Source organism: Mus caroli, unplaced genomic scaffold, assembly GCF_978045245.1.
Source record: "Mus caroli unplaced genomic scaffold, Mus_caroli_1 scaffold_9, whole genome shotgun sequence".
Taxonomy (NCBI): Eukaryota; Metazoa; Chordata; class Mammalia; order Rodentia; family Muridae; genus Mus; species Mus caroli.
In genome coordinates this window covers 102,024,943-102,052,539 of record NW_028227264.1, presented here as the reverse complement: position 1 = coordinate 102,052,539, position 27,597 = coordinate 102,024,943, and the positions used below count along the sequence as shown (strand labels likewise).

The 27,597-nt window shown below is 35.4% G+C and overlaps 1 protein-coding gene across 1 annotated transcript in view; it reads right to left on the bottom strand.

Annotated features, from left to right (window-relative positions):
- Positions 1-27,597, bottom strand: part of Mgat4c (MGAT4 family member C) — a 708,988-nt gene that overhangs the window by 30,876 nt on the left and 650,515 nt on the right. The window contains exon 4 of the mRNA XM_029482259.2: positions 16,856-16,905. The gene's annotated coding sequence lies outside the window, so the exon portion shown is untranslated. The remainder of the gene's footprint in view (positions 1-16,855; positions 16,906-27,597) is intronic.

Sequence of the window (27,597 nt, the reverse complement as noted above, 5' to 3'; positions counted from 1 at the left end):
TCTGAATGTGGTACGCCCAATCTTAATATCTCCTATTTGACCTCACCCATCACTATTTCTGCAACTTCCTCAACACTATAGCAGAGATTACTAGGCTTCTAGCATATGATTCTTACAGCAGCAAACTGCACTTGAATAATAGAAACATCCATGCTTTATATAACACAGGAGTTCAGTTTCCTGTTTTAACAGCAGAGCACAATAAAGTGAATATGCTATCTGGTATAAGTAACTGGTTATAACCAGAAGTTACCTTATGGGTCCTCATTTATAAAAGGAGCTTAACAGAAACTGATAAAAGAAATGCTTCCCAGTCAACCTAAAACTTGACAAATTGAGTAATATTGAATAATATCGATGTGTAGATTCCATGGTGTAAGAGCACAATGGATTCGGAATAACATTAGTAACCATGATTCTACAATTAATATGAAGAAGTAGGAAAGAAGTTTATCATTATTGTGCATGAATGTCTAAAAATGTGAATGTACACTTTCCAGAACAGTACAAAAGGAGATAAACTGTTTTGTTAAGTTTATCATACATACCTGTACTGCAAGAGATCAGGTAAACCAACTTGAACTCAGTAGTACCAATGTATCTGTAGAAACAATGTACTCAAATATATTTCCATGTTCAAATAATATACTTAGAGATTATTGCTTTCCTTTTGGTAAGCACTGATTTTCTGAAGCTTATTATTAAATTCTAAAATCAAAGATGTTCATTGTAAATATTCATATATATGTGTGTGTATGTATATGTATGTATGTGTATGTATATACATATATATAAATACACACATATAATATATACACATATATTATATACACACACATATATATACATATATATTTTTCCCCATTAAAATGTCTGTTGAGACTTAATTAGGTACAATTTATCAATGGTTGGAACAATTATTATAATCTCTTATCCAGTAAATAGAGAAAATACACAAATTTCTGTGGTTTTGTTAGAAATAGGTTCTTCTTATGTCCTTAATATCTTACTACTATCCAACAGATATATTACATATTAATATACTCCAGAAATCAGGACAGAACAGCTCACTTTCAGTGTTCTATTTTGTAATAATTTAATTTAATATTTATTATTTGGGTTTGTGTGTATGTGTGTGTACATGTGTGCTTTGTGTGTGGTGATTCACATGTGGAGTTCAAACACAGCCTTTTAGAGTCAGCTTTCTCCTTCCATGATGTGTGTTCAAATTTAGGATTTCCAGTTTGGCAGAAAGCACATTTACCCACTAAACCATCTCACCAGATCAATTATGCAATACTTTAATTAGCAACGTTCGGGAACTATCATTATGATTCAGTGGATAAAGCTTCGTCAGTCCTTGGAACCTGAGGTCAGATCCCCAGAACCCACTAAATTCTCTAGACAATAGCCTGAACCATGTAAGAGCTGAACAAAAAGAAAAAAATATGTCAGTAACTCCAAGGAGTGCTAAGACAGAAGAGTTTCTGGCCACCATGAGATAGCTTGCTTGGTTTCCACAGAAGAGAACAGCAAGAGATGCTGTTTCAAACTGCAGGGAAGGGCAGGACTGACACCCAAAGTTTTCTTCTGATATCCATACTCATGCCATAACACCCAGGTACTCACACTTAATATACGCACAGACACACAGACACACAGACACAGACACACAGACACACAGACACAGACACACACACACACACACACACACACACACACACAGACACACACACACACACACACACACACACATATATATATATATATATATATATATATATATGTATATATATATGTATATACACATCACAGCATACATACACAAACATACCATACACACAGACACATAGACACACAGACACAGAAACAGACACACAGACACACAGACACACACAGACACACACAGACACACACAGACACACACACACAGAGAGAGAGAGAGAGAGAGAGAGAGAATGAAATAGGAGCAATTATTCTGGGATTTTTGAAGACAAATGTTAATGTCCTTTTAATGTAGGTTTGAAGCCAGCCTGCTCATGTAGCAAATGCTAGCTGTAAAGAGTTCCTCTTCTATTTCCTTTTATATTGTGTAAAATTTCTGCTTATATCTTTTATGGAAGATATGCCTACACGTGTAATTCAATATATATAATTAGATATCTCAGGCTTCATATAAGCAAGCATAAAGGAAATGATGTTATTAGCCTACTACTTGTTTCAAGTGAGTTGAGACAGTAATTCCCATATGTATCTGATTGACTAGAAACAAGAAACATCTGTAGTTTAGAGAAATTGGTAGGCATACCCTATCTAAATTTTAAGTATTTTTAGGTTAAATTTTCCATTATTAAAATCAGAAAGTGTGGGGGGTTTTTTTTGTTTGTTTTTGTTTTTGTTTTGTTTTGTTTTTTTGGTTTTTCGAGACAGGGTTTCTCTGTGTAGCTCTGGCTATCCTGGAACTCTGTAGACTAGGCTGACCTCGAACGCAGAAATCTGCCTGCCTATGCCTTCCAAGTGCTGGGATTAAAGGCATGCGCCACCACTCCCGGCTATACTTTTACTCTTTTAAGTTCATAGAGTTTAGATCAAGATTTAGCCTAGCACAGTCATAGATATATGGCAGTTTTAATTCAATTTGTTTATCCCCAAACAGAAACAGCACGACATTTTATCTTGTTTTCCTAATCACAATTTTCTTTTAGAGGCTATGAAGCTGTTTTTAATGTAGAAAAATAGATTTAAAATATCAAATATTAACATAGATTTATTGTCATTCCCTTAAACATAATTTCTATGTTGACTTTTCAGTCTTCTTTTTAATTTCCCATGGTATGAATTACATTATTGATTAGAAAGTTGTGGTCTGAGTGCATAATGAAAATCTGTAATGAAAAACTCAATTTAGAAAAAAAATTAATATTCTCAATAGTGATAACCAATTTTCTATGTTCATTCATCATTTAACCTGCCTAGCAGCATTTCCCATGTGAAATCAAAATATTACTGAATTGTGATATTATATAGATTATCAATTAAATTGAAAGAATTACATAAAATCTATCTCTCAAAGGCTAACTCCTAGTGGGATCATATTAAAATGCTAACTTACTAGAGTCGATAGTTAAGTTTGCCAGTGGAGAATTAAACAGTTTTGCTAAAGTATGTTACCTTGAAGAATTCATAGAACAATATTTATACCTGTATTTGCAGAACTGTATGGAAATTATGAGCAAAAGTACCTACTAAAGCTATAAAAATCCCTAAATTATTTTAAATTTTATGGAAATTTCTCACATGAATGGACCATGTTTAAGAACTTCATAATGCAGTCCCTTTTAAAATCTTCTTGTGACTCAGACAACCGACCATTATATGTTTATTTTTTTATGAAAAAGAATAAAGGGATTAATGAATATTTAGTAAGTTCTAAAAGGGTTTTAAGGCTGCTTCAGTTCCATCCAAAGATTTATGCAACCCTTATTACTGTATTTTGAGTCATTATATGTTCATGCCTCCTTCAAACACCAGAACTAATCCACTATTAACAACAACCCATCTGAGCAAGGATTGTATTCTTTTGGCTTACCCCGTGCTCCTGGGTTCTACGGTGTTTCTATAATTATGAATAGTGTTGCACTATAATCTATCATATAGAGCTATATGTATGGACATTTTTGATCAGTTTTTTTAAGAGATGTATCCTGTTTTCAAAGGCACAATAAAATTGCACCTTCTAGATTATAGGCAAAAAAGATAACAATAAACCTTATTTAACAAATCAGACTGATACTCTCTGCTAATTTGATTTGGTGGGGGAGGGAGGATGTCTAACATAACCAGTAGTTTCAGGGATTTCATTTTAACTTAAAAACTCTGATATATTTAATTTATAAATTTCAGTCTGATAAAAATGGAGTTTTGGAAAACTATAAGACATGCTTGGTTAATGTGTGTGTTCCTATATAAAACACATGGCTTCTTCTGTGTATATTTTTAAAAATTAAAGACTTGCACATTTAAAAAAAAAAAAAAACAAGAGCCCAATACATACTTGTATAGGTATATGTGTAAAAGATTTTCATTGTCTCTTTTGTATGATTGTAAACTAGGAAGAATTAGCCAAATACATACCGACATTTACATATTTTTGTATGTATATAAATTCCAGAAGTTATAATGGCATATTTTTGTTACTGCTCTTGAAATGTTATGGCTTTTATAACATTAAGCTATAAAAGTTAATTAAAGTTAAGCCACATATGGTAGCTCATCTCTGAAACTACAGTATCTAGGTGACTAAGACAGAGACATCCACATGTGGCATATATAATGAGTTCCTGGTTAGAGAAGAAAGCAAATGCTGTGATAAGCCATATATATAGTATTGCAACCCTCATTTTTACTTTAATTTTGTAATTTATATATAGATAACCATTTTTCTGATAATGTAAGTTTTCAGAACTAGTTTTCTCTGTCTATACTTACACATTTGTGCTCACACAGATACTATTCTTTTATGTATTTTAAACAAACATACTGAACCAAGGTATGCATTTTAATATTTAATATATACCAAACATACACATTAAATTATAAAATAATTTGGGCCGTACTGACTGCTCTTCCAGAAGTCCCTGTTTCAAATCCCAGCAACCACATGGTGGCCTACCTCTGTCTCTAACTCCAAAACCTGATAGCCTCACCCAGACCTACATGCAGGCAAAAACCAATGCATCTAAAATAAAAATAAGATAATTACACAAGTAAAATTATGTAATAACCAGGTCGAAAAGCACCACATTATCCTCTCTCTTTTAATCAATGTTTCTATTTTTTTTAAGAAAACATGGAAATTCTGATTTATCAGAACTGCTAATATACTTTTATACCTATTTTTATATAAATTTTAATGGAAAATTTTCAGTCAAATGATGTATGATAGATATTTTCAACGCTCTCTAGTCCTGTAGAGCATCCCTGTGTATTAAATATAATATTAGTGTAAGTGAATCTATATTTATAGTGAGCATTTTAACTAGATAACTTATCCAATAAATTTCGGGTCAAAATTATTGCTTTTGACAGAATAGTTAAATACATTTTCTTAGGTTTTCCTATCTGCCTGATTGTAATTTCTCCAGGCTCCACAGTTATAGCTAAATGTGTTGTCCCTGAATATAGGGCAGAGGGGTTTGGGGAAATACAGGATGAAACCCTAATACAGAAGCTGCCTAAAATCACACACATACACACACACACACACACACACACACACACACACACACACGCACGCGCACACACACACACACACGCACACACACACATACACATATGGAGAGATAGAGACAGAAAGAGACAGAGAGACAGAGAGAGGAGAGAGAAAGGGGGAGGAGGAGGGGGAGGGGGAGAAGGAGAGGGGGAGAGGGAGAGAGGGAGGGAGGGGAGGAAGAGGGGGAGGGGGAGGGAAGGGAGGGAGGGGAGGGAGAGGGGGAGGGGGAGGGGGAGGGGGAGGGAGACGGGGAAGGAGGAGAGGAGAGAGCTTCCTCAGTTAGGAACACTTAGACCTAAGTGAGATGTTCTGTGAAATCCATAGGGTTCAGGGACTCCTGTGTAAGAATAGGCAGAAAGAGTGTAAGAACCAGACAGGACAGTATGGAGGACACCAACAAGGTAAAATCTCTCTAAATCAACAGAGCGAAGCTTATATGAACTCCCAGTCTGAGACAGCTACATAGGTGCTTGAGCCTTTGGTTATGTCATGGCTTCTGGCTTGGTGAACTTATGGCATTCCAGAGAGTGGTAATAAGTGGGTGCCTGATGCTTGTGCCTTTGCCTGGGCTTGGTTCCTTCTGTTTGTTCAAATCTGATGTGTTAGTTTTTATTGTATTTTTTTTAAAAGACTGCTTATTTTCTAATGAGTCACTGAAAGAGAGTGGATTCTAATAGGAAGGGCGTTGAGGAGGAAGTAGGGGGAATCAAAGTAGAAGAACCCATAAACAGGATATATTATGTGAGAGAAAAAATCTATTTTTAATATTAGGTGACAAAGGCTACAAAAAATAGTTTACAAAAGGTACCAATTAACAAGTATTTCTTTATAAGAAATATGAAAAAAATCTAATCTACATTAAATTTGGCTTCTAAAATCATTTTTAGCCAGTAAATGATTGCAGACCTTGAAAGCACATAGTATAAGGAAAACATGCAACGAACCATTGTTAGGAACCTTTCAGTAAATATGTTTTAATTTTATATTTGACATTACATTTCGTCCTAAAGGAAATGAAGAGACAGTCCAGCTCTGAAGAGGAAAGAGGTATGTAGATTCCTGTGGTACTACAATCACGAATATCTTCCTGTGTACTGCCTGATTTCCTCGAATTATTTTACATTCACAAAACAGTTCATAGTGACAATGTTGAATTATTTAATCGGGAAACTCTAATTTAAAATTTTATATTTCATGTATATAAAATATTCTGCACTTTTACTTTATCATTCAAAAACCTTCATTCTCATTCATGGTCCATTTATATTCAAACATTTAATGATTAAATAATTTTATAGATAATTTAGGAAGAGTAAGAACACTGCTGAACCCAGCTTTTATGCAAGCACTGGAGATAAGACTCATTCCTCAGGCTGACCCTTCTCCACCAAACCATCTCCATCACACACCAAAGAGTTATCTTTAGCCAGCATGACAGAGATTTTAGGAATCTCTAGAGAGGGTTTTTTAACCACACATAGCAAAATGTTGTTTGCTATGCTGTATGGGCATGCTTTTGAACTTTCCATATATAGATTCTATCAACTGGGAATAGAATATTTCTATTAAATCAGATGCATAGAGTAAAGGAGAAAACTGTTATGCTCAAAATCTCTTTAAGTTTATTCATTTTACAGTCTCATATGCTGAATATTGACTCCATGTTGAATGATTTTGTTTCTTTTATGTTTCTTTTTTTAAATTAGGTATTTTCTTCATTTACATTTCAAATGCTATCCCAAAAGTCCCCCATGCCCTTCCCCCCCCAACTCCCCTACCCACCCACTCCTACTTCTTGGCCCTGGCATTCCCCTGTACTGAGGCATATAAAGTTTGCAAGACCAATGGGCCTCTCTTTCCACTGAGGCCAACTAGGCCATCTTCTGATACATATGCAGCTAGAGACATGATTTTATGGTTAACTTGGAGTCCCAAGTACTGTATCTTTCTCTTCTTAATTTTTCATACTATTGAACATTGGGATGATCATGGGATTGATATTTTCAAATGTCACTGAAATATAAGTAAATACAAGATAAGGTATTTTAATGGATGGCTGTGTAGTTTTTGCTACACTATTACCAATCATGTACTAATAGTACATGAAGCTTTTGGCATGGAGTTTGCTCTATGCTACAAATTTTATGTTATAATCCATCCAAACTTCATAGCAAACTGGTTAGTTATAGATGTCGTTGATAACATAGGGATTACACATGGCAACAGAGGTGGCAACATTAAACGAGTTCCTCCTATGTTTTTTAAAATATAAATTTATTTATTTATTTTATATGGATATGTGTACCCAAGTGTATGTGTTGCAGCATGTTCATGTAGGATTCTATGGAGGCCAGAAGAGACTTCAGTTCCCCTGAAAATATTAATATGATTGGAATAAGCCATATAGCTGACAGGAACTAGACTTGCCCCCTCTGTCATATTACTAAGTCAATGCTTATTGTTACTGACCCATCTCTTCAGAATTTGTGCATTTTTTTGCTTTCAAATAAATATGCTTTATAGCCTTCACTGTAGCATTTTTTATAATTCCTTGTTTTGGTGGATCCTTTTCCCATCCTCTTTTCCCCTTTAAGATACACAATTTTTTCCCATGTGAAAATATAACCTCAGCACTTGGGAAGCAGAGGCAGGCAGATTTCTGAGTTCGAGGCCAGCCTGGTCTACAAAGTGAGTGCCAGGACAGCCAGGGCTACACGGAGAAACCCTGTCTCGAAAAAAACCAAAAAAAAAAAAAGAAAATATAACCTAACAAGCTAATGTAGCAACAGAAGATGGGCCATTTCTGTCTCTTTGAGAGATGCTGAAGTCCAATCAGAGTAGAAATAGCAAGCCAAAGAAATGTATTTATTATCATTTCATTTCAAGTCAGTTATAGACCTATAGATGTTATAATATGCAAAACTGTGCTTTTTTTTTTTTTTTTTTTTTTTTTACAACAAACTTGCTGAACCAATGCTTAGTGTGTGCCAGTATTCTGGAATTAGAGATACAATATTATACTAAGTCTAAGATGCTTTTTGCACATTGAAGAACACCTCTGTCAGGTACCAACTTCCAAAGTTTTTATTCTAGTTAATGGTCTGTGTTTTTTCCCCAACTCTTCCTCTGTCTCCCTCACCCTCTCCTTTCACCTCTCCCTCCCTCCCTCCCTCCCTCCCTCCCTCCCTCCCTCCCTCCCTCCCTCAGTCCCTCCCTCCCTCCCTCCCTCCGTCCCTCCCTCTCTTCCCCCTTTCCTCCCTTCCTCCTTCCTCCCTTTTTATCCCTCTCTGCAGTCATGTGTGTGTGTGTGTCTGTGTGTGTATGTATGTATGCTCACTTTGTGTGATCTGTATTTGTTTTAAATCCTGCCCTTTTATTTTGACTAATTATAATAGCACAACTTTTCAGTGCTACCTGACTGATGAATTTCAGCAGTGTACCGTTAGGTTTGACAAACATTGAGCTGATTCCTAGTTATTCTACTCTATCACTTTTGGGGTCACCCAGAGCCTCACTGTTCATCATCTCAGAAAAGTTTCTGACATTGTTTTGTTCACGTTTGTTTCTTTTTTTTTTTCCAAAAATTATTTTTTCTCTTGTAGTAAATCCTATGGGAATAAGGTCTCCATCCTTTGCATCTATTGGTCACTATAGCAACAACTTTTGCTAGACACAAGATTAAGTGCTTTGTAAAGATTACACATTTAATTCTCTAAACAATCATAGACTAGACTGTTGAAAAATGTTAATCAAAATCAGAAGACTGTATCCCTTATTAATATTTTGATCAAAATGTGTTGGGAACCATTGTGTCATCATCGCTGAAGACGGCTTTTATTAATTATCTCAAAACTAATTCGAAACGACTTGTTTCTTTTTTTATTATATTTTTTATTATATTCCATTGTGTAAGTGTATCACATTTTCATTATCCATTCATCAGTTGCTGGACATCTAGGCCATTTCTATTTCCTGTCTACTGTGGAAAAAGCAACAAAGAAGAATGAACAGCTATTTCTTTTTATATTTTTTAATTTCTTAAATATTTTTATTAGATTTTTTATTAGATATTTTCTTTATTTACATTTCAAATGTTATCCCGAAAGTTCCCTATACTCTCCTCCCTGCTCCCCTACCCACCCACTCCCACTTCTTGGCCCTGGTGTTCCCCTGTACTGGGGTATATAGAGTTTGCAAGACCTAGGAGCCTCTCTTCCCAATGATGGCCGACTAGGCCATCTTCTGCTACATATGCAGCTAGAGACACGAGCTCCGGGGTACTAGTTAGTTCATATTGTTGTTCCACCTATAGGGTTGCAGACCCCTTCAGATCCTTGGGTACTTTCTCTAGCTCCTCCATTCCATCCTGTGTCCCATCCAATAGGTGGGTGCGAGCATCCACTTCTGTATTTGCCAGGCACTGGCATAGCCTCACAAGAGACAGCTATATAACTAAAAATTTCATCCTCCTTGAATGCTTGCCTAACTCTTAATTATGTGTCAAGGTAGCTTCAAATATCATCTCATTTTGAGATATCAACTTTAGGGATAGAATATAGAGTCCTGGGACACTGGCGAAAACACTATGACTTTTCTCCTGGCTGGTCATGTATTTTAGTAATAGTTTTAATATCATGTTTTAAAATTTAAATATAGTATGTCAGTACTTGATTTGCAAGATTTTTTTTATTGAATTAATATAGCTAAATGCTTGGAAGGGTTCAGGTTGCACATCAGTTTAATTTTCAACTCTTTCCTCACTCAAAGATAATGATCTTATGGAATTTACACTTCTATTACAGAGCTTATAGAAACATTGGCTGAAAGATTTCAAATTTAGCCCTTAGTGCCCAATACATTGTGGAAAAATAGACTATGGAATGAATTAGCCTAATCAATATCAAAATTATATGTGACAGAATTTTACGGTGATTTCTTGACATGAATACAAACTGGGTGGGTGGTTTTATCTATTCTTTATCACTTGACATAAAGAGTAAACAATTCTGTGACTATAAAAGAATTGAACTTGTGTTCATTGACTGGTACCTCATAGTTTTATGTCTTTAGCATTTGAGTCAATCAATTAAAGGGAATAAGCCCATGGAGAGAGCTTTCCCAGCCTTGTTAAAATTCACCCTAGTTTAAGGCAAATGTGGATCAGATCAAAGCAGGAAGAGCTCTAAAGTAGATGAGTTTGGAAAATAAAAGTTAACGTCCAGGTTATAGTAGGGCAGGATTGAATCTGCTGTCATTAATAAGCAATTAGCATAGCTCCAAATAGCCCATTTATATACATCTAAAGTACCTCACCTAGATCTATTCTGATAAAATCTACCAAACAATACAACAAATCCTCTTAAATATGCAAGAGTTAGAGTTCATTCTCCTTCAGCTTTCAGTAATCACAATTTCCTGTTTTTTGTTTGTTTGTTTGTTTTGCTTTGCTTTGTTTTTAAATTTTCAGAAGCCTAAACTCCCTAAAGAAAATAGAGGCTAGAAACTTCTTAAATATTTATTAAAGGCCTTGAATTATTACAATCTGCGGTTTATCTTCTTCAATGGTTATGCATGAAGTGAGTGAAGATAGTTTCCTTAGACTCAATGGAGCATCCCTGTGGACAGATACACTGCAATTATATTCCTTCCAGGATTGCCTCTTCATATTTTTAATTAGTGTATGTAGCACTCTTTAACATTATAAGTGAAAAGATGGAACAGCTATTTTTAGAAAAGAGGATATCTAGAGATTAACTTAAATTCAAAAGTGTGTGTTTTGAGGGGCAGTCTAAAAACATTTATCTAATGACAGTCAACACATTTCTTATTTACAGAGATCCATGGATTTATTCGTATGCTTCTTTGCCTATTAAGAATAGCACAGTGAAATTTAAAAAAGCATATATCAAATCATGAATGACATACCTTAAAGGAAGAAAACATTTGACAGTAAATGGTGTAATTCATGTGTAATCTCACACAAGAGTTTTAGCAACTTAAAGCATTGGCCATACTCATGTTATACAAATCTATCCTTATGTTTTGGAATCTTAACATCTCATTGTGATGAAAAGGAAATTTGGTTGTAAACAACCTGTGTTTGTAAAATGAAAACTGCTACTATACCAGGTTCTGTCATTCAACTATGAATCAAGGTTTATAATACTGAGTCCTGTATTATTGTATCTTACTATATTTAATGCCTAGAATAAATGACAATCTGAACAGACTCAAGTCAAGAATGAAAATAACAACAACAACAACAAAAAAAACCTTTCTGAGTTTTCAAGTGCTTGCTGAGAATCTGTTGGACCAACAACACACTGGGCTGCTGCATTCTAAAGAGAGATATGAGTTGGTGATTTAGATCACAATAGAGAGTCTTCCCTAAGTAGCATTTTTTAAATTAAAAGCATTAAACAAGCGAATGAAAGAACAAGATTTAGATGCAGCAAATACATATGCATTGCTTCTTTGTATAATACTAATTATACTGTGGTACAGAGGTCACTGTATTTGACGAAGTGGCTCAAATATGATTAATTGCTTATTAAAGTTCAAAAATGACATAAAATCAAACATAGTTAGAACATGCAAGCTGAAAAGAAGGGTAAAGACCATCCACTGACCTTTATGCCAAGAGGAAATAAAATCAATGCCAAATACTGCACATAACTAACTCAATTTTATAAAGATTGGACTGAGCTTAGCGAAAGCTTTCCCAACATCCATTGTAGTATATTTGAAAGGATGCAAAATTGTCCTTAGGGTACAAGATTATAGTATTGCATGTAGCCATTATATTCAGCCACCAACAAAAGCACCTAACATGTCCATTCCAATATCAGAGTAATAATACCTTCATATAACATCTAAAATTGATACTGAGTCTTAAATTGGATTTGTAGTGGTCAGTGATTATTACTGGCTTATACACGATTGTGCATTTTCCATTGAGTGCCAGATATAATCAACTTGGTTTCAGCCTTATGTAGGAAATGCATGCATTGTGAACAACACAATCACATTCAATGTAGTAATAAGTTCACCCCAAGGGTAATGATAACTGAGAAAAGCAGGTTCACATCTATTTCATTCTCGGGATCACAGTAAAGTACAGAAAGTGAAACTGGAACAAAATAGCCTACACATTTCTTCACACATTGTTTCTAGAACTTTCTTCTCACTCCTGTGTAGAAGAACATATACAGCAATATTTATTTAGTTGCAGTGAATTTGTGTAAGTTATTTCTATGTAGTAATGCATGATAATCCAGGACTCTTAACTTATAGCAAGGGATGCGAGAAGAAAGGGAGAGGAGAATAATTTGTGAATCTTAAATTTATTAATACTAAAAACAAATCACTATACAGTTTGTAAAACATGAAAAATCCCTGGAGCATTATTATAGCACCTACTATGTTCATATGCTGTAGATTTCATAAAGTATTGACTTGTCCAAGTATGAAAAGCTAGGGTGATTAAATCTCCCAGCACCACAAAGGAAAGATGAATATTAAGATAAATAGTTTCTAGTAGAAAATAGAATACATTGTCATAACTCATTCCCACATTGCAATATTGTTTGGATCTAATTAAAACCTCCTTCAACTTGTAGGGGAAGATTCTTTTTTTCCTAAGTTTTGCCTGTTCAAATTTCTTGACATTTTGCTAATTTCACTAATTGCTCATTGACATTATGCCTATTATTCCAGAGTTAATTATGGAGCAGTGATATAGACATTAAAGGGAATGAAAGCTGCAAAATTTTATTGATTCTGCTCTTAATTGAATGATCCTTAGGTGAAGATTTATGTAGTACATACTGTAAAAAAAAAAAAAAGACCACCAACAACAAAATAACGTGTCTCAATGAAGAAGGAAAGTACCAACGTCAAAACTGTAAAGTTGCCTATCATGTTCACTATATTTACTTGTCTGGCATCTAGCTGTTTTTTTGATGATTTATAAGCAACAGTCTGATTTGTGTATTTGTCTAGTTATAAGGATGAAATATGTTCCAGATATGTATTTCATAATTATCTGAAGAAAATCAGGTTGAATGTGTGCGTTTTGTGTTGGTGTGATTTATGTTTGTAGTTTGATTTCACACCTAGGGGGCTAAAGAACATTCTCAGTTCCTCAGACGCTTTCCAACTTGTGCTTTCAGACAGGTTCTCTCACTAGCTTGCAGTTCACCAAGTACTGGGATGGCAGTCCAGCAAGCCAGACTCAGGAATTCTCTCCCTCCACTCCGCCAGCACTGCAATTACAAGCACAATGCATGACTTCTGAGTTGTTGATTCTGATGATCAACCCAGGTCCTCATGATTACTATGCTGAGCCTCCTCTCTAGCTTGAAGGTGAATTTTTGATACTTACCTTTTATTTTCTCAAGTATATTAAGATTTAGCCACATCTAGATATTTATGTCTTTTCAGATCAAATAGTATTTGTACTGTCTGAAAAAATTTAAAATATAACAAACTTTCCATCAATGTCACATTTTCATTTATTTTATTCCCTTGATATAACCATGGTTTTGTTTAACTGTGATGCTCTGTGTATAGTTGAACATGTATCATATACTGCTGAACTAATATGTTAGAAGTGTTTCTACGGACTTCTATTATATATAGTAAAGCTCAACAAACCAAAGACAATTTAAAAAAGGACATATATTGTTCATATATTGTAGTACTGTGGGTAGTTGCCATTGAAGTATTCCTCCTTATTTCTATTACATGGACTTCCTTTGTTGTGTAACAACAAAGGAAGGGTATGATTCAAGGGTATGATTCTAGTGTCCAATAGGTTGCCATTGAAGTATTCCTCCTTATTTCTATTACATGGACTTCCTTTGTTGTGTAACAACAAAGGAAGGGTATGATTCAAGGGTATGATTCTAGTGTCCAATAGGTGGCTCTATTGGTTAGTATAGTGTTTGCCTTAAAATGTGAGAACTTGTACTTGATCTGTAGAACTCACACAAGAAGGTCATGTACAGTGACCACACATAGAGCTGCAGTGTTACAGAGGCCGAAACAGCAGAGTTTCTGCATCTCACATATGGACACTATCACCCACTGGGTTATGACCACTTTGGGGTCACATATCAGACATCCTGCATATATTTATATATTTACTTTATGATTCACAGCATAATTACATTTATGAAGTAGCAATGAAAATAATTTTATGGTTGAGTTCACCAAAACATGAGGAAAGGTGTTAAGAGTCACAGCATTAGGGAAGTTGAGAACTATTGATATAACCTAATGGATGAGCTTCAAGGTGATAAAGAGACCATGTTCCAAAGTTGATTGATAGCATTTCTGAAACATGAAATTTGAGTTTGATTTCTGGCCTACATACACAGAGAGATGTATGTGTGGGAGTACTCACATACATATATGCTTTTTTATACACATGAACATACAGAGGGTCCTGCTTTCCAACCATGAACTTAGTCTCCTTTTAAAACATATTCTCAGGCTGAAATGATGGCTCAATGGTTAAGAGCACTGACTTCTCTTTCAGAGGACTCAGGTTCAAATCCTTGCATGCACATGTTAGCTCATGACTGTCTGTAACTCCAGTACCAGGGGATCCAACACAGACATACATACAAGCAAGACACTAATACATATTTAAAAAAAACCCATATCTCATCAAATAAGCTCACTAAAATTAAGAGTCTACAATGTCCTCTTAGAATTAAAAAAATACTCCCATGGTTAACGTATCTTTTCTGTAACATGGTCAAACATTCAGTATGTTGACACATGAATAGAAGTCATAACCTTCTTAATCAAGGTTACCTTGTGGCAGGAATCTACTTCACAATTCAGTAGCTGTTTCCAGATGAATTGCTAGGCCACATGAGAACACTGAAGCCTAACCAAGAGTGGCTTAGGCTACACGTTGACTCATTGAGAAAAACGATACTGAGTCCCTAAGTTATCATTTCTTTCAATGGTACTTGAAGGATTTCTTGGGGATCTCCAAAACCTTTTCAGATGAATAGAAATATCAAAAATGTTTTTGTGCTGAAAGGGCAACAATGTGTTTTCATTCTTTTTCTTGAAGGAATATGTTATTTCTGCACATATATGGTGTTTTCTGACAATTGTATGAGTATTGCTTCCAAGATGTAGTGAGTACGCATTTCACTACTTCAATAATAGGTTTATGAAGATGCTCAATGGGCTGATACTGGATTCTGATATGTCTACCACTTGTGAAAATATTCTTTTGTCAGGCTGAGAAACCCAACTCCATTTATTCAATTAGTGTTCTTTGTTGAGTGTTTTGCTATTGCCTTCTTGACTGAGATTTGCTTAGTTGGAGTAATAGGCAGGCAAGAATTATGGAATAAAATCACAGATCTCTGCTCTATGATATAAAAAGAAGAAATATGAATCATATTTACTTCAAATATTTGGAGAAAATCAGATTGTATTTGCTACAGGGCATGATGGGAAGTAATATAAATGTAAAAGAAAACAGCTTGTGAAAATGTACTTTCATATCCAATGTCTATTCATGTCCTACCTCAAAGAACTCTATTGTTAACTACACCAATGAACATAAATTAAATAGGATTTCCATCTATTGTTTTTGTAGATGATAAATATGTAATAATGATAATTAGAAGAATCACAAAAGCATTAAAATTCATGGTATTTGAGAAGCATAAAATATTAAAGATAAACACAAATTACCTCCTTTATTCCAAATTACTCAAACAAAAGTCATACCCATTTTTTTTCTGTTGACAAACCTTAACAGTTTTATTAGATTAATGTGCTTAAAAGATCTAGCTTTAGGGAAGGGAAAGAAATCATAGAAGCATAAAATCTTTGCGAAGGAAATATTGAAAATTCGTCATAAATTAGTTTGAAATAAATGTTTGCAGAGAGTAGTCATTGAATTTAATCCAAAAAGAGAAACACTTCTATTCACACTGATCTGAAAAAAATGAAGTTTTAAGTGTTAGCATCTTTATAAGACAAAAACTCTTGGGTTTTCTAATTGGTAGTCTATTTGGTAGGGATAACCAACTTTTAAATACCAATGCATAGCTATCCATGAAATCAACTGAAAAATCTAGAGGTTCATGAAAAGTACAATGCATTTGAGTTCTTAGGGAAATTTAAGTTATTAATATATGTCTGTGAGATGCTTGCTATGCTTACTTATTTTAGGTATATTTTATTTTATGTCTAACAATATTATATTTTTATCCCATTACTCTATTTTGATAGATAATATATTTTTTAAATTAAATAACCAAGCTATATATAATCTACTCAGGAGCTGTCTTAGAAATATCAGAATTATTATGAAAGTAATGCAGTTGAGCAAAAGTGATTATGAACATAGAATTAATGGTCAGATTCCTAAACATAAGCAAAATGGAGCTACTACCAGAAAATTTTATTTATAGAATACACACACACACACACACACACACACACACAAAATACACAGACAGACAGACAGACAGACAGACAGACACACACACACACACACACACACACACACACATATACACACATAGCAGTGCAATACCATCTTACCTTAAGAAAGAAGCTGACATAATCTGTCCTGTATAAAAGCTATTGTCACCCTGTAAGAGAGAAAGTTCAATATTACTACTATAGTTAAATGATGCATTTTTGATAAAAGGAACAAGATTCTATAAAATGTGCTATTTTTTATGTAACTGAATCAATCATCTTTTATTTACATTCTTAAATAGATCCAAAATAAAGGGTACATTTAGCTTAATTTATTATAATAAGACTTTCTTTTGCTGCATTAAATTATGCATTTAAAGTTATCAAAAAATTTAAATTATATGTAATATAACAATATAAATGTAACATATAATTATTTTTAACATAATTGACTTTATGCTAATAAATGAAATATACTTTAAAATATTTCACTTATTCTCTATGAAAAGAATTTTAGTCCATAGTACTGAGTTTTTCTTCACCTAAAAATGCATAGGTTAGTGTGCTACAAATTTATCCATGATATTGATTTTTCCATCATCTATAAGGGCTTACAACGTTCACAAGATTGTTCCTGCTACAACATTATAAATTCATTGCCCGGAACACAGTTTGCTATTGAATGTCTGCCAGACTATGTTAACAAGGGCATTCACAAGAAAACCAAAGCCATACTACAATAAAAATGTGGAACACATTTTGTAAAAGATTGCCTCATTCTAAAGTCTTTTGCATTTGCTTTAACCAAAGGAAGAGTAAGAGATAAATATAGCATTGCTTAACACTAATGCTTTCTTATATACATAAAAGTAGCTTTTATATTCCTAAAAATCCACTACTGCTCAGAATTGTTAATGTATCTCTTATAAGGAGCAAAGATGTTGTTTTCTTCAATAAAATTTCAAGCATATATTATTTTGTAATTTGTAAAGTCCACATAAAGGCCATAGTCATTGGTAAAGTCCCTATGGTCTTAGTTATCTACAATGGTGTCTCCATTGACTTCTTTTAGCCCATGCTTATGAGTTAAGATAAACTCATTTGCTTTTAGAATATCATTCTCTTTCAAGGTCAAATGATTTATAACAGACCTGGATCTTTAGTAGACCATTTCCAATCCTCCTCCTCCTCCTTCTCATCACAATCATTCATATACACATGAATTTTAGCATCTCATTTTCACAGTAGTATTTCATGATCACTATATAGAATATGGCCATTTATTCTTCTCCTATGTAACATGTTGAAACGTCCACCTGTCAATAAAAAGCTGATGACCTATTAGCTCAGAGAGGAAACAGAAGGTGGGATATCCAGCAGAGAGAGATAACACTGTGGGAATGAGTCAAGAAGGAAGGAACTTCACCACCTGACCTCTCAGGCAGTTGGATATATAAAAAACTGAGGAGTAACTAACAAGCTGCTGGCAGACATAGAATAGAATAATTGTGTTATATATCTAATGAGCTAATCAAGGAATAAGCCCAAGATCATGGCCTAAGCATTTATTCATACATAAATTAGCCTCGTATTTGTTATTCAGAAACTAGGGCATGGATGGAAATGTCTACAGTTACATGCTTGTACGAATATCAACAGTGGGAAACATGTTTTATTATACAACATTCAGAACTTTTAATGTTATATGAATGGATATTGAGAGATAATTCTATGTACTTGGAGAATTTATCACATGATTGTACTTGAGGGGTGACATACCTGAAAGCAAATACTGGATTAAATAAAGGAAAAATAATGAACCTTATTCTACATATTAAAATAAAATAAATAAATAAAAGAAATAAAATAAAGCTACTTGAGGTTTTCTTCATGGATGTGACCCTTGATGGTCCATGCCCTACAACCATGCATGCACTTTAATAAAAGAGCACTAAGTAGATGTTACAGATGAAAAAACCTCTGTAATGTTGGGAGAGATATATAGCAAGGAGGACAAAGGAAGAATTTCAGGGGTGGGAATTAGTGATGGATTTGACCATAACACTTTATATGTATAAATTTTCTTCTTGAACAATAGAAAAAGGAGGAAAAATTACACTGTCAGAATTCTGATTTGGATACAGTAGATGATATCTAGGCTACACCACTTATTTTGGGACTATTGGCAGTTCATAGTTGCTAACTGAGAATAATTTTTTGAGGCTATGGGAACATGTATAAGTCCCATGTTCTAGTGGATGGCCCTTGCACATCTGGGCATGACTCACTTAGTGTGATTTGTAAAAGAGACACGAAGCTGGGAAAGGAATATTTTGGCAAACATCCTAGTTACTGTTCTAATTGGTATGATAAAACATCATGACGAAGGCAACTTAGAGAAGAGTTTACTTGGACTTAAGTTTCCAGAGGGTTAAATTCAATGATGATAGAGCAAAGATATGAGAGTGCGAACAAAAAAACATAAGGCCACATCTTGAATTTCAAGCATGAAACAGAATGCACTGAGAATGTTAAGAGGCTACTGGACTCTCAAAACCACATTTCTCAGGGACATACTTCCTCCAGCAAGACCACACTTTCTAAAGATGTACCTAACAATGAGTGACCCAAAGAGCTTTATCTACTAGCAACTTAGTTCTCAAACGCCTGAGTTTATGGAAGACATTCTCATTCAAGATACCATAGGTGGACAAGGGGATTTAGAGGAGGGGAAGGGAGAAAAAATCCCATAGTTTGTAGCTATAAATATATACATCCATTTCTTGATTCTATACCCTATTTTATTGGGCTTGCCTATCTATTTATTTCACTACTGTGATTTCTATGTTATTAAAGACCAGTGTACGAATGGCTTTCACCTTTGCTTTTATTGCTCAGAAGTCTTAGTCTAACCATGAACTTGTGTGGTCCCTTAATATTTTAGAATTGTAGTTTTTGCTCTGCTAAAACTGTCATTAATATTTTGTGAGTTTTGCATTGAATATAGACATTGCTTGAATAACCTGGACACCTTAACAATGTTTATTTTTCTAATTCATAAACATAGGATATTTTTTATTTTGTCTGACTTTCTTGTAAACTCATTTATCACATGAGAGAGGTCATTCACTCCTTGTCAAATTTATTTTCAGGTATTAATTTTTATGACTTTGTAAATGATGCATTTGGTTTCTCTTCAGCTTCTTCATTATCAGTATGAAGAAACACTGCTGGTTTTATGTGCTCATTTTTTAAAAAAAACCAAAACCTTAAACTTTGCTAACTCTAAAGGGAACTAATTCTGTAGAATTGTATTTATAACAGATAATACTATCTATTTACAACAGGAAGAGTTTGACTTTTGACAGTACACCTTTGTATGGTTTTGTTGAATAGTGACATTTGTTTCAGAATGAGTATAAAGAAGTCTTCTCTATGTTATTTTGTATAATAGCTTGAAAAAAAAAAACCTAGTAAACTTAAAAAAAAAAAACCTGATATTTAATTCAACAGTAACAGCCAGAAGTCCTATTGTCAAAGCCAGAAGTCCTATTGTTAAGCTTAATCCCTTCCCCCATTTTGTCTAATTGATTTGACCAGGACTTTCACTTCTAAGTTGAATAACTGCAGCAAAAGTGAACATATTCATATTATTTTAGGTCACAAAATCCCACAAATTTTAAAACTCTATTATTTTTATTTTATATACATGGGTGTTTTTCCCTAAATGTAAGTCTAATGACCACGCATCTATCTGATGCATATGGAGGCCAGAAGAGAGCATTGCAGCTCCCTGGAACTGGAGTTACAGATAGTTATTATCCAGTGTGCTTAATGGCATCTCTTTAGTTAACAGGAAAGAAAACTGTAGTGTGTTTCTGCTCAGTGTGAGTTTATCTGAGTGCTTATTATGAGATGAAGGACTTGTCCTTTTTATGTATGTTTGCTTCAGAGTTTTATGAACATAATTGTTATATTTTGCTAAGTGATATTATTTTTACAAATATTGAGATGATTCTGAGATTCTATCATTTATTCTGCATCTTTATTCATGATTATTGCTTTGATTCTATTGAAACATCCTTGCGTCCCTGGATACGGCTTAAATAGTCTTGGCATTGTATCATTATGATATGCTGTGGATTTAGTTTGTTGCAATTTTTTGTTGAGCATACTTGCTTCTATATTTATTTACTCTACCTTTATTGTGTGGTTGGGGGTTGTTACACCTTTGTATGGTTTTGTCAGATGGCAATATTTGTTTCAGAATGAGTTTTAAGGAATCTTCTCTATATTATTTTTTATAATCGCTTGCAAAAAAACCTAGTAAACACTTTTTTTAAAAAAACTGATTTAATTCAACAGTAACAGCCAGCTGTCCTTGCCTTGATTGATTTGATTTGTTTAGGGAAGATTTATGAGTCCAATTGTGCTGTTTTATGTTTATTATTATTTTTGGTTTATGCATTGACATATGAGTTCCTGTCTGGCTGTGCAAACATGAGTGAGGATGCCCACAGATGCCAGAAGAGTGTGTTGGATCACCTGAAGCCAAGATTAAAACATTCATAAACTGCCTGTAGTTTTTAATTTGTTACTATTTTAATATCGAAAGGTGTCTATTAAGGGTGGTAGGGGACAAGTCCTGTCTTTTGAAAGTGAAGTAAATTCTCTTAACCACTGAGCCATCTCTCTTGTCCCACATTTTTTTTCCTTATTCTTGGTTTGCTTCAGAATGCTGTTTTTGTTTTTTGTTTTTTGTTTTCTTTTCATGGATCAATACATTCTGGCTACGTTTTCCCATGGTTCCTGTATAGTTCTAAGTAGTTTTAAAAAACACTCTGTCTCTCTGAAGAATCAACTCTTCTATCTCTTCTATCGTTTCTAACTTTGAGTATTCTTTGTTTTTATAATATTGCTAAAGTTTTGTTGACATTGTATCTTGCAGTCTGGTCTCTGCCAACTTTGAACTAGATGATATTAATGACTTCCTGCTTCCTACAGTTGTCTGCAGAGTACTGTACAATATTAGGAATTCTGGTCAAAGAGGAAGGAGGATTCTCATTGGGCACTAGCTTGGCTTCTCATTGATTGATGATATATGTTGCATGACCATGCAATTAAGTGCAGAAAAATCCTTTGACAAATTTCACCACTCCTTCATTTAAAATGTCCTGGAGAGACTAAGGATACAGGGGATATACCTTAACATAATAAAGGGAATTATTGTAAGCCTGAATCCAGCATCAACTTAGATGGGGGGAAACTCAAATCATTACCACCAAAATCAGGAACAAGATATGGATATCTGTGTTTTTATACCTATTCAATAGAGTAGTTGAGGTCTTAGGTGGCACAATAAGACAAATGAAGGAGATCAAATGCATAGATAAGAAAGAAAGAAGTCACACTATCTTCCTTTGTAAATGATTTTACATGTAAAAGAACCTCAGAACTTCATTGAAAATTTTCTACAGATGATAAATGCTTTCAGCAAATTAGCAAGATATAAAAATACACCCAAAATATCCTGATAGCTTTCTTCTGTACAAATGATAAAATACTAAAAAAGAAATCAGGGAAACAAGAACTTCCATAATAGGTTCAAAACATGTTGTTATAATTCTTCATTTGAGTTACATTATTATTTTCAGTGGGCTAACAAGTTTCTAATATTTTTTGGTAACTAATGATATATTGAGACTTAAATGTATTCTTTTTAAAATTACTTGCTTATTTATTTCTAATTTTATTTTTAATTTACTTTTTACACTTCATTTTCCATTCCCCATCCCCTCATCAAAACTCCACATCTCACACCTCCTTCCCACCCAAATCCATCTCCGTGGATGCCCCCCCCCCACTTGACCTTTAAACTCCCCAGGGCATCCTGTCTCTTGAGGATTAAGTGGTTCACTTACACAATGGAATACTAATCAGCTATAAAGAATGAGGACATACTGAGTTTTGCAGACAAATGGATGGAACTAGAAAATATCATCCTGAGCGACGTAACTCAGACCCAAAAGGACATACATGGTATAAACTCACTAATAAGTGGACATTAGCAAAAAAAATGTACAGAATACCCAAGACAAGTTCACAGAACTGAAAAGCTCGACAAGATTAAAGGATGCCTTAGTCCCACTTGGGAGAGAGAAGAAAGTAATCACATGTGGAGAGGGAGGGAGGGACCTGAGAGGGAAAATGGAGGAGTTCTGGGGGAGGAGGGGAGGGGAGTGGAAGGGAAACCTGATCTAGTATTGGGTGAGGCAATAAAACTGAATCCCTGAGGGCCAGCAGAAAGAATGGAAACAGGCAACCTAAGGAGGTAGTAGGTTGGGGGACACTCCAGAATGTACCAGAGACCTTGGAGGTAAGAGACTCTTAGGACTCAAAGGGAGGGACCTTAGATGAAATGTCTGACAGTAGAGAGAGGGTACTTATAGAGCCCACCTCCAGCAGGAAGACAGGACATCGAGTGAGGGATCGGGTTGCCATCCCACAGTCAAAACTCTGACCCATAATTGTTCCTGTCTGAAATAATTATAGGGATGGAAATGGAGAGGAGCCCTAGGAAAAGAAGGTCCAGCTACAGGTCCAAAGTGGAATCCAGCTCAAGGAGAGGTCCCAAAGCCTGATAGTATTACTGAGGCTATGGAGTGCTCACAAAAGTGATTTATCATGACTGCCCTCTAAAAGACCCAACAAGCAGCTGAAATTGTCACATGCAGATATTTTCCCCCAACCAATGGACAGAAGCAGCTGACCCCTGTGGTTGAATTAGGGAATGCTGAAAGAAGTTGAGGAGAAGAGCAATCCTATAAGTGGGTCAGTAGTCTCAATTAATCTGAACCCCGAGATCTCTCAAACAGTGGAATACCAAACAGACAGCATATACCATCTGATTTGCAATCCCCAACACACATATAGTAGAAGACTTCTGGGCCTGTGTTCATTCAGAGATAATGCACCTAACCTTCAAGAGACTGGAGGCCCCAGGGAATTTAGAGGTCAGGTGGGGTGGGGAGTGGGACCATTCAGTTGTGTTCAGTTTACCCTTTTATTGAATGCCGGTGTTAGTTTCACTGTGTCTCTGTTTAGTTTCTGTTTCCATTATATGTCCATTTATGAGAGTGGGGTCTTGAAGTCTCCCTCTATTATTGTGTGAGGTGCAATGTATGCTTTGAGCTTTAATAAAGTTTCTTTTATGAATGTGGGTGTCCTTGCATTTGGAGCATAGATATTCAGAATTGTGCTCTAAGATCGAGAGTCTACAAATGGGACCTCCTAATATTCCTATGCTTCTGTAAGGCAAAGGACATTGTCAATAGGACAAAATGGCAACAGACTGATTGGGAAAAGATCTTTTACAATTTTACAGCTGATAGAGAGCTAATATCCAACTTACACAAACTACTCAAGAGGGTTAACTCCAGAGAGCCAAATAACCCTATTAAAAACATGGTTCAGAGCTAAACAAAGAATTCTCAACTGGGGAATACTGAGTGGCTGAGAAGCACCTAAAGAAATGTTCAACATCCTTAGTCATCAGGGAAATATAAATCAAAACAACCCTGAGATTCCACCCCATACCAGTCAGAATGGCTAATATCAAAAGTGCAAGTGACAGCAGATGCTGTCAAGGATGTGGAGAAAGAAGAACTCTCCTCTATTGTTGGTGGGATAGCAAGCTGGTACAACCACTATGGAAATCAGTCTCACAATTCCTCAGAAAATTGGACATAGTATTACCTGAAGACCCAGCTATACCACTCCTGGGCATATACCCAAAAGATGCTTCAGCATGTAATAAGGACACATGCTCCATCCTGTTCATCACAGCCATATTTATATTAGCCAGAAGTTGGAAAGAACCCAGATGTACTTCAACAGAGGAATGGATACAGAAAATGTGATACATTTACACAATGGAATACTAGTCACATGCTAAAACAATGACTTTATGAAATTTTTAGGCTAATGAATTAAACTAGCAAATATCATCCTGAGTGAGGCAACCCAATCACAAAATGACACACAAGGTATACACTCAGTGATAAATGGATATTATCCCAACAGCTTCGAAAAACCAAGATACAATTCGCAGACCACATAAGCTCAAGAAGGAAGACAAAAGTGTGGATGCTTCAGTCCTTCTTAGGTGGGGGAACAAATACCAATGGGAAAAGATACAGATACGAAGTGTGGAGCAAAGCCTGAAGGAAAGTCCAACCACAAGGGGGAGGGAGGGACGGGATGGGGGTGGCAGAGAAGGGAACATGATCTGGTATTGAGTGTGTGGGGGAAGGACTGAAATCCCTTAGGGCCAGCAGAAAGAATGGAAACAGGCAACCTCTGGAGGTAGGAGGTTGGGGGGACCCTGCAGAATGTATGAGAAATATGGGAGGTGAGAGACTCTCAGAACTCAAAGAAAGGGACCTTAGATGAAATGCCCTGCATTGCGGAGAGGGAACTTGTATAGCCCACTTCCAGCAGAAATACAGAGCATCAAGTGAGGGATGTGATTGCCATTCCACAGTCAAAACTCTGACCAAAATAATTGTTCCTGTCTGAAATGACTGCAGGGATGGAAATGGAGAGGAACCTGAGAAAAAGAAGGTCCAGCAACAGACCCAAAGTGTGATCCAGCTCAAGGGGAGGCTCCAAGTCCTGACACTGTTACTGGGGCTATGTAGCACTCACAAAAAAGGGACTTATCGTCATTGCCCTCTGAAAGATCCAACAAGCAGCTGAAAGAGTCAGACGCAGATATTTGCACCTAACCAATGAACAGAAGCTGCTGACATCGGTGTTGGATAAGGGAAAGCTGGAAGAAGTTGAGGAGGAGGGCGATTATGCAGGAAGACCAGCAGTCTCAATTAAATTGGAACCCTATGCATGATCTCTCAGAAACTGGACCACCAAACAGGCAGTATGCACCAACTGATGAGCCCCCCCCCCCAAATACAGCAGAGTACTGCTGGATCTGGGTTTAGTCAGAGATGGTGCACCTCACCCTCATGAGACTGGAGGCCCCACGGAGTTTAGAGGGATGGTGGGGTAGGGGGTGGGGACATCCTTGTGGAGACAGGGGGTCAGGGAGGTTGTAAGGAATATGGGACAGTCAGAGGGTGGACCGGGAGGGGAATAAAATCTGGATTTATAAAAAAATAAAAACATTGTCTGTTTTTATCTGGGTGCCTACATGACTGTCTGTGTATGAAATTCAGTGGTAAACTTTTCTTGTGTTATGAAGGTTTGCCCACTATCAGATGAAAACTATCCTTCTGTGAATAGCCAGGATCAGGATGTTAGCTTTGATTTTGAATGGGGTCAGCTCTGTGATCGCTCTGTAGTTTTGTTGTTATAGTTTATTTGTTGTTTGTTTCCCCAGTTATCTGTACTTTTAGACATCTGATTAAGATAAAAGTGTTTGCGAATATGGCGGTTCGTGTTGTTACTTTTGGTAGAAAGTCCTCTACCTGCTGTCCATTGACCCAGACATCAGTATTTGTAGATTTAATATAGTGAAATGCTATGTTTTAGGTCAACCAACAGGTTATGTGGATCACTCCTGATATCAAAAAGCTGCATAGAGAGATAATACTAGCTGTAATGAGAGATCATTAAACAGCACTAATATCTGAGCTATAGCAAGTTTCCTGAGGCATGAAAAGATACAAGAAAACTGAGAATGAGTCAAAATGAACTGTAGTTCATTTGACTATACTTATAGACTAGGAGCCTGTGCGTTGATATATTTTTAACCTATAAGACCTCAGCTCCTATAGGTCAGTGTGCTCTTGGGACTAGACCTTCCCTTAGAGTAGAAACCACTTAGAGGGCTATGTCAATAGTGTATTTCTAGCCTCTGGACTTTTGAATCCATTCACCTTTTGCCTCATTCTATTAGGTAGTTGAACCCTTAAGATCTCAGTACTCTGAAACAAGGTTAGCTAGCATTAAAAGCTGAAGTTTCCAAATCTGCACCATGTCCTACCTTTGTGACAAAAAGTTAAGAAAGATCTTTCTTTGTTGTGCCCCTTGCAACCCTCAATGTCTCCCCATTATCTCGAGTCAAATAGATGCTCAAAACATATAACTTAATAAATTTTTCATAATAGAATAGTTCTATCAACTTTAGTTTCTTAGTGATGTAAATGTTTTGTATAAAACTTGAATAAATATGTTCAAAATGATTCACAATAATGATAATTGCTCCCTACCAACAAAAAAATGGTAAAAAATGCATTATAAATTTGTTCTAATTTTGGCACTTTCAACAATTCATGAAAACTAAACAAGTAGAAGTGATGTCACTTATTAATACTTAAGCACATTTACATGCATATTCAAACATGATCATCTGAATAAAGAAATATTTGTGAGATGGAATAGGGAGTGGGGCATTTATTGGTGGAATAAGAAACCATCACATGGATGGTAGTAGAGACAGAGGGAAACTGTATGTTAGGGAAAATTTAGAGAAAAAGTATAATGACACATTTGTATGAAAATGCTATAATGAAACTCATTACTTTGTATATATACTAATAAAAAATTAACATTGAATACTAATTTTGGTGTACAATTCTATGCAATGAATTTTGCTTATTGTTACATGTTACATGAAGAAACAAGTACTTCCTGTATTCTTGCCAAAAACTTGTCCCCCCCTGAGCGCTTGAATTGCTTCAGGCATCACATCGACCATGCTGTATCACCCAGCAGAATTTACAGCAGATAAGCAACACAAAACATGATAGAAAATGAAAGACAGAAAGATTACCTTTCTCAAAAATCTATGCTCATCGGACTCTTAAATCTTGTATTCCTTTCCTCCCATATCATTCTTGATG